Source organism: Hydra viridissima, unplaced genomic scaffold, assembly GCF_058129835.1.
Source record: "Hydra viridissima isolate aposymbiotic clone 2 unplaced genomic scaffold, HvirCarnegie_v1 scaffold_3, whole genome shotgun sequence".
Lineage (NCBI taxonomy): Eukaryota > Metazoa > Cnidaria > Hydrozoa > Anthoathecata > Hydridae > Hydra > Hydra viridissima.
In genome coordinates, this window is record NW_028324302.1 from 5,800,284 (window position 1) to 5,813,419 (window position 13,136).

The 13,136-nt window shown below is 29.8% G+C and overlaps 1 long non-coding RNA gene across 2 annotated transcripts; it reads right to left on the minus strand.

The window, feature by feature from the left end:
• Positions 1 to 218: 218 nt before the first annotated feature.
• LOC149890734 (uncharacterized) lies at positions 219 to 4,453 on the minus strand. 2 transcript variants are annotated; one of them, XR_016451353.1, is made up of 3 exons: positions 4,343 to 4,453; positions 2,420 to 2,557; positions 219 to 2,153 (listed from the first exon to the last, which is right to left on the minus strand). It is a non-coding gene; the product is annotated as an uncharacterized LOC149890734 (long non-coding RNA). The 2 variants fall into 2 exon arrangements; XR_016451352.1 differs by lacking the exon at positions 4,343 to 4,453 and having other exon boundaries at positions 2,420 to 2,682.
• Positions 4,454 to 13,136: the final 8,683 nt, after the last annotated feature.

Here is a 13,136-nt window from a genome sequence, read left to right on the forward strand (position 1 = left end):
ATGATGATGATGATGATGATGATGATGATGATGATGATGATGATGATGATGATGATGATGATGATGATGATGGTTTTGTATGAAACACTCTAAAATGTTATGAAAAATGCAATAAAAAGTAGATTTTTGCCTTCAAGAAAATGGCTCTCATTTACTTGAATATTATTTTTCATACAAAATGTAAAAAAAAACCATAAACTTTCTTTTAAAATTTAAACTTTCTTTTTTTTTTCATTACATTCAACATTTATTTTTTAAAAAAAATCATATACTTTCTTTTACTGCATCCTGTACTCTAGAAACAATTAACTACCAGTTCATTGTTTTGCAAAGCGCATATGTCAACTGAAAGCTCATTTTATGACAATATTTTTCTTGTTTCAAATAAAGATGGTTTCAAAAGCACTGTAAATATAAAGCTTCTTCACCCAAATGGACTATGCAAACAACTTTACTGGCTTGATAAAGACTGCTATTGGATTCCATATTTAGAAAAAAGTATTATTTTAAGATTTTTTCTCTAGTTATATTTGGTGGAATTGTTTTTTTCTCTGCCTGCATTTGGTGGAATTGGTGTCATCCCCGATGAACAATTCAAAGAAAATAAGAGCATCTGTAAGTTATAGGAAATGCTTGCTAAAAATAAAATTTTCGATGCTTATATCTAAATGTCACCACTTGTAAAAAAAAAGTTTCTTCTGAGATAATAAATGAAACGTGAAAGTATCCGCGAAATTACAAGCACACGTAATTTTCAACTGCACATAGTTGGATTTCTTTGTTCCATTCCGCGTAACTTACAGCATATGTAAAATTAAGCGAAATTCAAAACATTTAGTGTTTCTGACTCGAAGATTTGACCTGGAATTACTCAATATGATTCCTGATTGTCAGAGGAAAGTTTTACTCAAATAGCATATGACATGAAGTGACGACAAACTGAATGGTATTCAACTGAGCATACAAAACAAGTCAAAAGAGTTCTTAAAAATGGCAAAGTTGCAAAAACCATTTTTAAAATTTGGAAATTGTTATGTATGTTTAATGATTATAATTTGATTTTTGTTTTTTTATACGATGGAAATATCGAGTTTTAAAATTATGTCAGTCATATTTAGAGTTTGACATTTAACAGTTGTACAGGTGCTTTCTTCTGATGCACTGCTTCTTACTCGAACTCTCATCATTAATGAGCGGAAGTATAAAAAATATACCTGAAATACGCTCCTACTTCTTGTTATATATATAACAGCATTTAAAACTGAACTTAACTTGCATAAAACGTGAGTCCAATATAGAAACTTAACTCCATAAAAGAATTTCTTAGAATGAATATCCTCGATATAAATTATATTAGCAAGATAGTAATGACCAGCTGCTGCAGGGAGGTATAAAATAATAAGAGAAATTGTCGTTAGCATTATAGTATTTGTCATTCGTTTCTCAACAACAACATGTCTTTCCACTTGAATATCGCTATTTCTCATTCTTTTCTTTATTCCGATCAATAACGACAAATTTATGAGAAGAATTACTGCCAAATAAATAATTTTATAAGTGCCAACAAAGTAGAAAAAAAACGAAAATTGATTTAAATTTTTGGAGAAGGAATTATTGAGAAAAGCAAACCAAGCTCCTATTCCTGATGAAACCAAAAAGTTAAAAATTATGATCGGTATCAAGTGCACACCTTTAAAATATATGCCGAAGCATCTTTTCTCGTAAAAAACTGCAATATAACGTTCCAACGAAACCAAAACTACGATCGAAGTTGAACACAACATGGGAAACACAATCCAAAATGCAATTACAGCACTAACTTGACAGCTGATATGATGAATTTTTTCCAATAAGACTATTTCAAGCGGTACATTAACTAACCCAATTGATAAGTCAACGGAAGATAGCAGCAAAACGAGTTTTGTTTTTAGTCTATATTTATTTCTCCTTTTAAATTTTCTTACCCCGTTTAACAAAATAAAGTTTGTTGCTACCAAGAGAACACCTATCACTCCGTTAACCACGATCAGCAAACTTCCATTTAAGCCTTGGTTCACGTAATGAAGCTGAAAGAAGCAAAGTTCATTTCGATTTGTTTTTTTAGTCAAATTAGTTGAAAAGTCATGCATGCCCATTTCGCTTCTTTTTTGGATCTAAAGCCACAGAAAAAATAAGTATTTTGAAAACTTTGGTTTAGTGAACTCAAACTGCGTTTTTATCGTGAATAGCGAAGGTGAGATTTAATGCTTTTGTAGATATGCTTAATTAACGATCGAAAGCAAAATACGTAGAAATTTTAAAAAATTCATATTTTAAAAATTTTTAGTTTAAACAACGCTTCACGGGTCGATTAAAAGTTTTGTTGAAACTCGAAAGAAATTTCTGAATGTCATACTACAAATAACTTATAGTAACTTACAGTGCAACAGAGTACGGTAGTTTCATAGGTGATTATTTGACATAAATTGTTTACGTAAGAGTTGCTCCAAAAGTTTAACCTTGATGCTGATTGGTTCCAATATTGAAAACAAACTGAAACAGTGGATACCAGACCTTTCTACAAAAAAATTATTATTATCAAGAAAACTGGTGATGCAAGACTAATTGACGAAAAAAAAACTAATTTAAAATCATATAATGCTTAAATTCATGCTGATTATAACAGGGCATAATTTATGAACTAATTTTACGGAATTCTATTTACATTTTTTTTTTTTTTTTTTTTTCACCATAATCTGCATTAAAAGTATAATTGATAAAAACTATATATAGCTTTTATTTATTTTATCTATTAAATGATACATAGAAAACAAAATGAACAATCTTTTTAATCAACTTGTTTTTGTATTCTATGTATTGCTTTTGTTTTTTTGTTTATAAATTTTCTATTTTATTTTGAGCATTTAAGTTGCATAACTCAAAATGTTTGTGGGTATAAGCAAGTTGTAGATTATATTAGAATCATCTGAAAATTTGAGTATATTCAAATTAACATGTTAATTCCAGAAAATATAGCATCCAAAGCAATCATTTGAACCGAACGGTTATCTCGTTCGAAGGTTAAGCCGGGTTTCCAATCAAACATGTTTTATCAAGATTCGTATATTCCGAATTGTCGATTACACTTCAATGTTAAAAATAAGAGTGTATTTAAATAATGCAATCTTAATAAACGTAGCAGAGGAAACTATTTTAAACAAAGAAAAGTTTTTACAAAAAAAAAAAATCTGAGTCAAAGAGAATGATGCAGATACTTTATCTAAGAACCTTTTTTTTTTTTTTATTAGCAGCTGTTTGAAATGACATTAATTTGTTAACAAATTCTTCTTAAAATTCGTTCATCCCTAGGGATTTAAAAGCTTTTACTTAAAATAGGATCAGTCATTCAAGGAAAACATATGAATGCCATACTAGGCATCGCAGATAATGCATAAACAATAACTGAGTAAGTAATCTTTCGGCCAAATTAAGACAATTGCAGCAAATTGAGGTGCATGTGCAGTAGAGTTGCTTAAGTAGATTATCTTTAGCAGAGTACCTTCTGTTTTCCGAAATAAAGTTACATGTTGTTGTATAAATCTCAACGCAAAGTGGATCGTATGGGTATCGGAAATGTAAAATGCAATTTGATTATGTTTGATAAAAAAAAATGAAAGTCTGTTGGGGTTGGGATGAGGAGTGATGAATGTACTCAGTAAATTAAGTATTAATTTTTAGTAATAGCCTTTTTGCTCTTACCATTTTCGCCTAAAGCCCTTTTTAAGAGCTTCAGGCGAAAATGATAAAAAGACAAAAAGGTTATCAACCTGTCTTGAGATCGTCCTTCAGATTTGAAGTATGACTATAAATTCAAGGTTGACTCTAATAATCAGGCCTTAGAATCTCAAATATCGCTCGCGTTGAAACAGTAGTGTTTATTAGAAAAGCTGTGACAGCACTTTATTCACTTTTCAAACTTTAGCTTATTTCATAGCAAACTAACTTTTGAAAATTTGTTAATAACGAGACAATTAACATAATTAACATAATTAACTAATATTGGAATATTTGCAGAAATAAACAAATATTGGGCAGGAATAAGTACAAAAAAAAAAAAAAAAAAACCAGCAACAATAAAAAAAAAAAAAAAAACCAGCAACAATAGATGAAACGACTTTCGCACAATTTAGGGCGCATAATTTTTCATTGGACGTTGAAAAAGTACGGGGATGATCTCAAAAATTAATAAAACTCTTCCACTAGATCCTTTGAATAGCAGTTTGTGTGCACAAATATTTGTCTAGTTTTTCTTAATCGTGAAAGTGAAAACAAAGTTCCAACAAAAAAATATATTTAAACTTACGATCTCATCGTTTTTTATCTGCCGAAGTTAGTTTACTAAGCAATTAACGTCAACCTTCAAACTCGTATTTTTGTGAAACCTGCTCTATTTCTATTGTAAGAAAGCTAAATAAAATTGAAAATGTAAACAAGAAACTATTTATATCTATTTTACCACCCATACCAACAATCAATATTTTACACACCAACAACTGATAATGAAAAAGACGTTAACGTTCGCACACAAAGAAGCAATTTTAAAAGAAAAATTTAAAGATACGAGAGGTAGAGAAAAGTTAACTTAAAGAAACAGAGGATTGACAAGCGGGTATTTAGTGGTCGGGAAATATATACGGTGCGCGAGCACAAATCTATTTCCGTTTTAATCGGTACCCTTTTTTTGGAACTGACAAGCAAATATCTTCGTACTCTTATTACACATTCCCACCTTTAGATCAGAAGGTAACGAAAGTGAATTACGTAGGTTTTCATGTTTGAAACGAATAATTTAAAACACGTTTTAAATTGAACAGTTTAAGAATAACAGAAGTAGTGCTACCATTACATAACGGATGAGAAACTGTAATTGACTTTTTCGATTCGACAAATTCGATGGACTAAAATTCGATGGAATAAAATTCGGTGGAATAAAATTCGGTGGAATAAAATTCGGTGGACTAAAATTTAACCAATATAAAAGTTTACCTATAAAAGAGTCAAAAATTTGTTGAGGACAATAAATACATAAAATTGACAAATAAAATAATGCAGACAGAATCTGAAATATTTATTAATTATTAACTGAAAAAAAAAAACATTTTTGTATAATTAATTAATTTCTAAATAAAGAAAATTTCGACCAGCTTATCCAAAAGTTTAAAATTTCCCCCTCTGTTCGTTGTATTTCCCCCTCTGTTCGTTGTATTTCCCCCTCTGTTCGTTGTATTTAATAAACATTCTTTAACTTGCATTTTTTACTTCTGCATTTTTAAACCAAATTTGCATTTTGGGTTTAAAATAAAACTCAGATTAAGTTATAGGGGAGGGTGAAGAGAATTGGGACACCCCATGCAAATACTCATTTTTTAAGTCGAGAATAAATTGGCTTCAATCATACATGTGAAAGAGAAAATCAACGGCTGAAGAAAATAGTTGGCGAAATATTACTTAGGTGAGCAGCTGTATGGGTATCTCAGTTTTCCCTTGTCTTAATTCTCCCCACCCTCCCCTAAACATATATTTAAAATTAATATTTGCTCCTCTTTTCAAAGTATTCATCAAAGTTTTTTAAGGTATTTTAAGTATAGTTTGTTTTAAACGTATTTTTCGAAAAAAAGAATTAATAAAAAACTACTTTTTATTTAGATTTTTGCCAAGCTTTAAAAAAATTCGTTGTAAAAAATGCATTAAGCCAGTTGTTCTTCAATGCAATCTTTTTCAGACCTATTTAATTTGAAAACTAAATATCCTTAATTGAATTCCACTGTTAAACCAAAAAAAAAGTGTTGATAAGCTAAAAAAATAAATTAACTTGCCAAAATGTACAATAAGAAATGATAAAAAAAGAAGAGATGAGTAAGATCAACGATTCGGTATTTTTAATATTTATTTAGTCAATCTTATACTAAATAAAATGTACACATCAATGTTACTAAAAATCTAAACTAATATAACTGTTAAATTAGAAAGTATATAATTAGGTGTTGTATAGTTAGAAGTTATATAGTTACAAAATCGAAATTATATAGTTGAATTCGGCATATTTTAAATACTTTTTATGGACTAGAAAAGAGTTTGAATTATGCTTAAAAAAAACAATCGATGTGTTTCAAATGTGGTGGTTTCAAATGATAGTTTTTAGTTTAGATAATTGTTAAACCTAAAACTAAAATGATTGTTGGTAATTTTTAAGAAAGCAAATTAGCAACGATACATTTGATTGGTGCTCTACCACCTGACAAAGTTGCGAATACATAAAAAAGTTAATTTTATATTAAATTTCTCATACTGCAGAAGTTACAAACGATTGCAAGTTCTAAAGATTGCCAAAAAAAAAAGCCATGCCTGTGAGGTAAATATTTATTTCTCGAAATTATATTGCTCCAAATCTGGAAAGATGAAAATAACCCTTTTCTAAAAATAGAAAATTTCAAAAAAATATCTTTATTTTCGATTTCTAAAAGAAACTGCACATGAGACTGTTTACTTTGATTTTAAAGAAACTAATTGTTGTCAGTACAAATGAGCAGGTGTTGAAACTATATTTATTTAAAAGTATATTTCAAAATTGAAAATAGAGGAGACTGGAGTATACTTGACCATATGGTACTTTGGGCAGCTGTATAAGACAATCGCATTTATTTTATATTTAAATTGAAGCTTATGTTGAATTACACGAAGCAACAAAAAAATTTTCTTAGATTTTAAAACTTGTTTTCCTTCTTCCTTAAAACATCTAAAGCTATGAAGAGAAGTGAACTGAGAAAATAAAGCGTGCAAAAAAATTAATGTGAAAGTAGAAAAACTACAATAAAAAATACTCATCGATTATTATTTGAAACTAAATGATAATTCTAATACATCAGTATATGAAGATAAAATACTTCAAAGAGTTTAATTTATTCCTGAGGACATCTAATAAAATTACAAACTTTTTGCTATGCTGGTCCCATAAACTTGCGCACAGGATTACAATCGTAACTATTTGATGCTATTTTCCATGAAATTTTCAAATCTTTTTTCAAAGTTTTTTTTTTTTTTTTCATTTTTTATTTAATGCCAAGTACTTTTTGATAACCCTCAATTCTAGGAAGTTTGTTGGATCAGCTGTTCAACGTTCGCATCATTTTGTTCATACCACTCAAAAGTCAGTTTACCATGAAAACTTGAATTCAAGTTGAGCCAGAGCACAGGTTTGTTTGCTCTTCGGTTCATGTGCACTCACAAATACAAGCGGCTAATTCTTTCATCTTATTGAACCCATTTTCACCCCTCCAGATAGAGATCAACCATTTTCAGGAGAGATCAGCACGCCTGCAGGAGAGGGAGAAAATTCATATCCAGAATCCCTAATTAAATTTCTAATTCATTCAGATTACAATTTTAAAAATGTAGGTGATGAGAGGAAGCAACACTTTCTTAACCAGAAACACATCAACGATCTGATGAGGGACCTTGGTTATACCAAATATACCTAAATGGTCATTGGAGACTTCAGGATGGGGTCATTCATGATGGACATGCGTTCTTCATATCTCATTTTTTCCTTTCTCTCTTTTTCCTCTCCTTGTCTTTTCCTGCTTTTTTTTATTATTGCCTTTACATCTATTCCACTCGTGCTGCAGGAAAAAATATCCTTTCTTTGCATGCAAAAGATTTTTTCAATCTCTTTCATTCTGTATTTCTGACATCACATCCCTTGTTGCAGTGTCAAACAATTCTTGAAGGTTACCTTTAAACATATCTTATTTCATCCTGTAGATTTCTTGTTTTCGTTTTCTATGTTCCTCCAGAGCCAGATAGTTCTTAATCAACTTTGTCAGTTTTCTGACACATGAGTAAACCCGCTATGTTGGTATCTTGGTTCGCATCCAAATACAAACAACTACATCACAAGACATTTTTTAAATTTTCTATAAAACTGGAGCAGCTGAAGTACATCCAGCATACGTGGTAATCATGCTGTAGATAGCTGAGAACTTGGCTTTCCAATAAACCAGTGCTTTGGGGCGGATCTCAATCTGGATGAAGCCATTCTATAGTTTAGTTTATAGTTTATTTCTTGAAAAGTTCAATAGTTCAATTTCAGTTAATATCAATACAATATTACTTCAATAACGCCTTTAAAATCAAAAAAACAACATGCACATTCAGCACGTATGTTAACTTTTTGGGAAATGATTAATTTCCTGTGTCAAAAATTGATGAACTTTTGCTCAAAGATAATGAAAAGGAGTTTTATTATGCTTTTATTTTTAAAAAGTAGTTTAAATTTAGCTGTGAGTGGTATAAGTATGGCTTTCTTCATCCTTCTAGAACTTTTTAGCACTTTCTTGTCTACTACTGAAAGAAGTAAGATGATTTGGACGAAGAATCTCGTGCGGTTTCATGAGTCACATATGATTCATTGAATGAAGTTTTTGACATTAAAAAAAAATGAATGGCTCTGTTATGAAGATAAAGATTATATAAATTTCAGATAGAAAACAAAAGAAAGGTTGGGTATACAACTGGGAAGGCAGCGAGTTCAAAAATTACCCATTCATCAAAAAGAAGAAAAATGTCCTTGGCGCCTATTGTAACAATAGCAGCAGCAATAGCAATATCAACAATGTCAACTTCTGAATCAGAGACTAAAACAGAATATTGAGAGTCTGAAGATTCTGAAAAACAGTCCATAAGTACAACCAAAAAGTACAACAAAACTAAAACTGCATACTAATTAGTAACATCTTCAAAATTGTCAACCAGAAAAGCAGTAACCATTTATCGACAGTTATCTCAGACATAACATCTGCTCTCAATCCATACAATTTACGGAAGATCACTTCCCGAGCAAAGCTAGCACTTTTGACATTCATACTGCTAACAGAGAGAAGAGACTCATTACTTTATATTTGTAAATTCATCTCTTACGCATTATAAGACCATTGGTTTACTGACCAAATGTACAATGCAAATGATTATCAGGAGCTATCTAGCAGTTTTCAGGTTCATGAGAAAGCGTTAAACTCTGTGAAAGAGTTTTGTAGTCAGGAACCATCAAGACAGGAAACGCCTAAAATGACTCAGTGCACAGGACAAGCAATCACGTATCTTCAAGAACTTTTCGACGTTTGTAAAAAGAAAAAGAACCTTCAGCTTAGATTTATTTTATCAAACAAAACATTAGAATTGTATACTAGGCTTTAATTGAACTAAATACTTCACATTCTTTTACGTTTTATGCAGTAGCTTTTCGCTCTTATAGAGTGATATTTACACTGTGGACCAGAGTAACCGCCAGGTTGAGTTGTTCCCCAGGTCTGATTTTTCTTTTTGAGTAGTTAGGTATACTTTAGTAGACACCATTTATAACATTTAAAACTTCTGAGGGGTTGGATAAATTTTTACTGGAATGCAAAGAATCGTTTGAAAACCCACGAAATTAATAAATTGCGTATACAATGGCGGAATGATTTACATAAAACGTGTGCTGTTTGTTTTACACAGTTCAGTAAAAAGTCAACTAAAATTCAAAAGATCACTCCTGAAATTGAAACAAAGATAAAAACTTTCGTCTGGAACCAGTATAGTTTAGAAGCATTTCATGTGGTAGCAGGGGGTAACATCGAAACTGCTGTTCTGGAGTTTAAAAAGTCCTATGTAGATTTAATTGAATATGTGCATGACACATTCGAGGGTATTGAGCTCACTGTTACATGGAAAGTTCACATAGCAGTATATCATATACTTCCTTTTCTTCATTCTACCAACTGCAGCCTAGGAGTTTACTGTGAGTAAACAGGAGAAGCTATTAAAGACGGTCATGGATAAATTCTTAGACCAAATTCTCCACTAGGCTGTCTTTTTTGTAGAACTTTCCGAAAAAAATTCCGTCTGCTCTGTTTCAAAGCTTTTCCCGTCCTTCCAACCTTTATATGGGGTAGGTGGGTGGGTACTTTTGATGCTCCGATGTCATGATCACGTAATTATTTTCCGACAAATCCAACTCTTTCTTATTTGCTGCTTTGTAATCTTAAACAACCACGTGTATCTGTTTGTCGTTAAATCTGCTTTCTCTGGAATATAATTTCAGATCCCACTTTCCAGGAGCTTGAGTGTTGATCTGTTTTGCCAAATTTTCAAGTTTGTTTGAGTGTTCTTGTAAAAAATTGTAGGCGAGCGTAAAATGAAATTTTCGTTTGTGTGGTTTAATATAAATCCCAAGCTTTGTCTCTGTCTTTTTCCTTATAAAAATCATTTCTTCAGCCAACCATTCCATGGAGTTTTCATCTAAAAAGAGTCCGATGTAATTTTCAGACCGCTGCAAATGTAACTGAATATTTGGAGGTTGTTTTAAGTACTGTTCATGTATAAGACTTTGGAAAATGTCCTAAACAAAAGGCAACATTGAGTCATCTACCTTGAAGAAAGGCGAGAAAGCAATATGAGGAAACAAATTGCGAGCTGCATTATTTCCACAGTTATTAAGTGAAAGCTCCAGAAACTTGGAAAGTTCGCTTAGCAGTGTTGTTGAATTTCCATCAAAAAACATAAAATTGATCAAATAATTATAATTTAAATGTTTATAATTTAAACTTATAATATAACTAGTTAACATAAAGTTTTCTTATTTTATGCTTTAATTTTTATAGGATAAGTTATAGCTGATTTTTGAATTTTTTGTTTCAAAAATTTTTCGAAAACTTTAACACCTCAGAAGTTCTAAATGTTATAAATGATGTCTACTAATATATACCAAACAAATAAAAAAGAGAAATCAGGGGGAACAACTCAACCTGGTGGTCACTCTGGTCCACAGTGTTAATCTTTTACTTATTGTAATTTAGTGTTACGCTGTAACAATAAACTGTTAAATGCATAAAACTACATACTCTCCAATTACAAACATTAGAATTAAAAAATTTCAATTGTAAAACTATTTAATTCTTTATTTATACGCATATATAGTAGAATCTAATTTTTTATTTTGTGAACTTTTTTCTACAAGGGAATCAAGCTAATATTTTTTCATGAATTTTGAAAATATTTTCATTGATCCATGATATATGATCCAGGAATATGAGATCACAAAAAAAGTCAGAACCATATATATATATAACCATATATAACTATATATATATATATATATATATATATATATATATATATATATAGTATTGTAGAGAATATAGAGATGATGGTCTATATAGAGTCTATATAGATGATCTATATAGACTATATAGAGATGATGGTCTCTACTGCTTCTATAATATCAGCGGCCCTCAGTCAGAAAAAATAAAGAAAAATTTTGTCAACATTTTTAAAGATAAATTCAACCTTACTTTTACTATTAAATCTAATTTAAAAAATGTAAACTTCCTCGACACCACACTTAATCTCCTTGACAGTATGTATACTTAATCTTCTTGACAGTACAGTAACGTTCAAAAGTTTAGAAACACCTACTTTTTTTCAGTTTTTAACGCATAACTTTTCACAAACTTTCTCAAATAACCTGAAATTTTTACTGAATGTGCTCTATATTGTAACAATTCAAAATCCATTTCACAAAATTTTTAAAACTCACCGGTCAATTAATTTTTATTTTTTTTTTTAAAAGGCGTCGGTGCAAAAGTTTAAAAACAGTATAATAACCTGCAATTATATCAGGTTTTTATAAACAAAAGCATTATAAAAGGTCAAATTTTTTCCGAAATTCATTATTTGAATTAACTTGAGATATTTCAAAAGCAATCAAGTATAACTAATTGAGAAATTATTTGTGAAGTTTTATAATTGAAGACATAAGTGGATGAAGGCGCTATGTCGCAAAAATACAAAATTCCACTTTTTTACATAAATAAAGGTGTTAAGTAACGCTCTTTCACATGAACATAATGACGCCGCACAGTGGAAAATAAAGGTGTGTTTCGGACCAAAAATCGATAACTTTTTTGTTACTAAAAATAGAGATTTGAAATTTTGCACAAATGTAAAGTAGTATATGACGCTTCTTGTGAAATACTCTTTATAAGAATTTTTTGTAATACAATATTAAAAATAAATAAATAAAAATCAAAAACTTCAAAATTGGCAGTTAGTTAATTTACACTTTAACACAATGCTTTACAAATATATGAAAATACCTTAAAATTATTAAAAACTACGAAAAATACATAAAGTGCTTACCTACTAATTATAGAAATATTTAAGACAGTTTCTTAATAACAATTTTTAAATAGTTGTTTTTATGAAATAATGTATAGGTATATTAAGGTGGTACCAGGGTAAAGGTAACTTTTTAACAAGAAATTGAAAACTATTAATAGACTTTAGCTCTTTTCTATTAATGAACAAAAAAAATATATAAAACAGTAGCCAAATAAAAAAATTTTAGTGATAACGTCATTAATTATGCGCATAATTAGTGTTATTTTACCCCCAAACCTTCTTATTCTTTCATCTAATATAACTAACTCAAAAAGAGTCAAAACTGCTTGAAAATTTGAACATGAATTCTTTAATGTATTTAGAATGTTGTCTATGAAACAGAATTTTTTAAAACATTTTTAATTTTACCAGGTTGACATTCGAACTTTAAGATATAAAATTAAGGGAAGTTTGGGACAAAAGCATGATAAAAATGAGTTTTAAATAAAAAATAACAAAAATTTGCTTCATAGACAACATTCGTAATATGTTCATCTTTAAATCTGCAAAATTTCAGCCCATTATCTATTTTCTATGAAAAGTTATTTTTTCTGAAAAATTGAGATTTAGCGAGATAAAAAGCGTTTCTAAGGTCGTTGTTATGAAGCAAGAACCAAACTGCTCTTTAAAAAAAGGCCAAATTTGATTAAAATTAAGAAGATTTTTGACTTTTTGCAAAACGCATATTGAAATAGGTAGATTTAAGAATTCAAAACATTAATTTTGGTATTTTTCAAAATTTTATCAAAAATAGCCGTTTTTTACCCTGGTACCACCTTAAAGGTACTATATCATAACTACATAGGGACTTTCAGTTCCTGAAATCAGTTCGTTGACTTTCAAAAGCTGCAGAGTATCTTCATCAAGTTCTTGCACATTTCACGCAAAGAGTTTATTTGGCT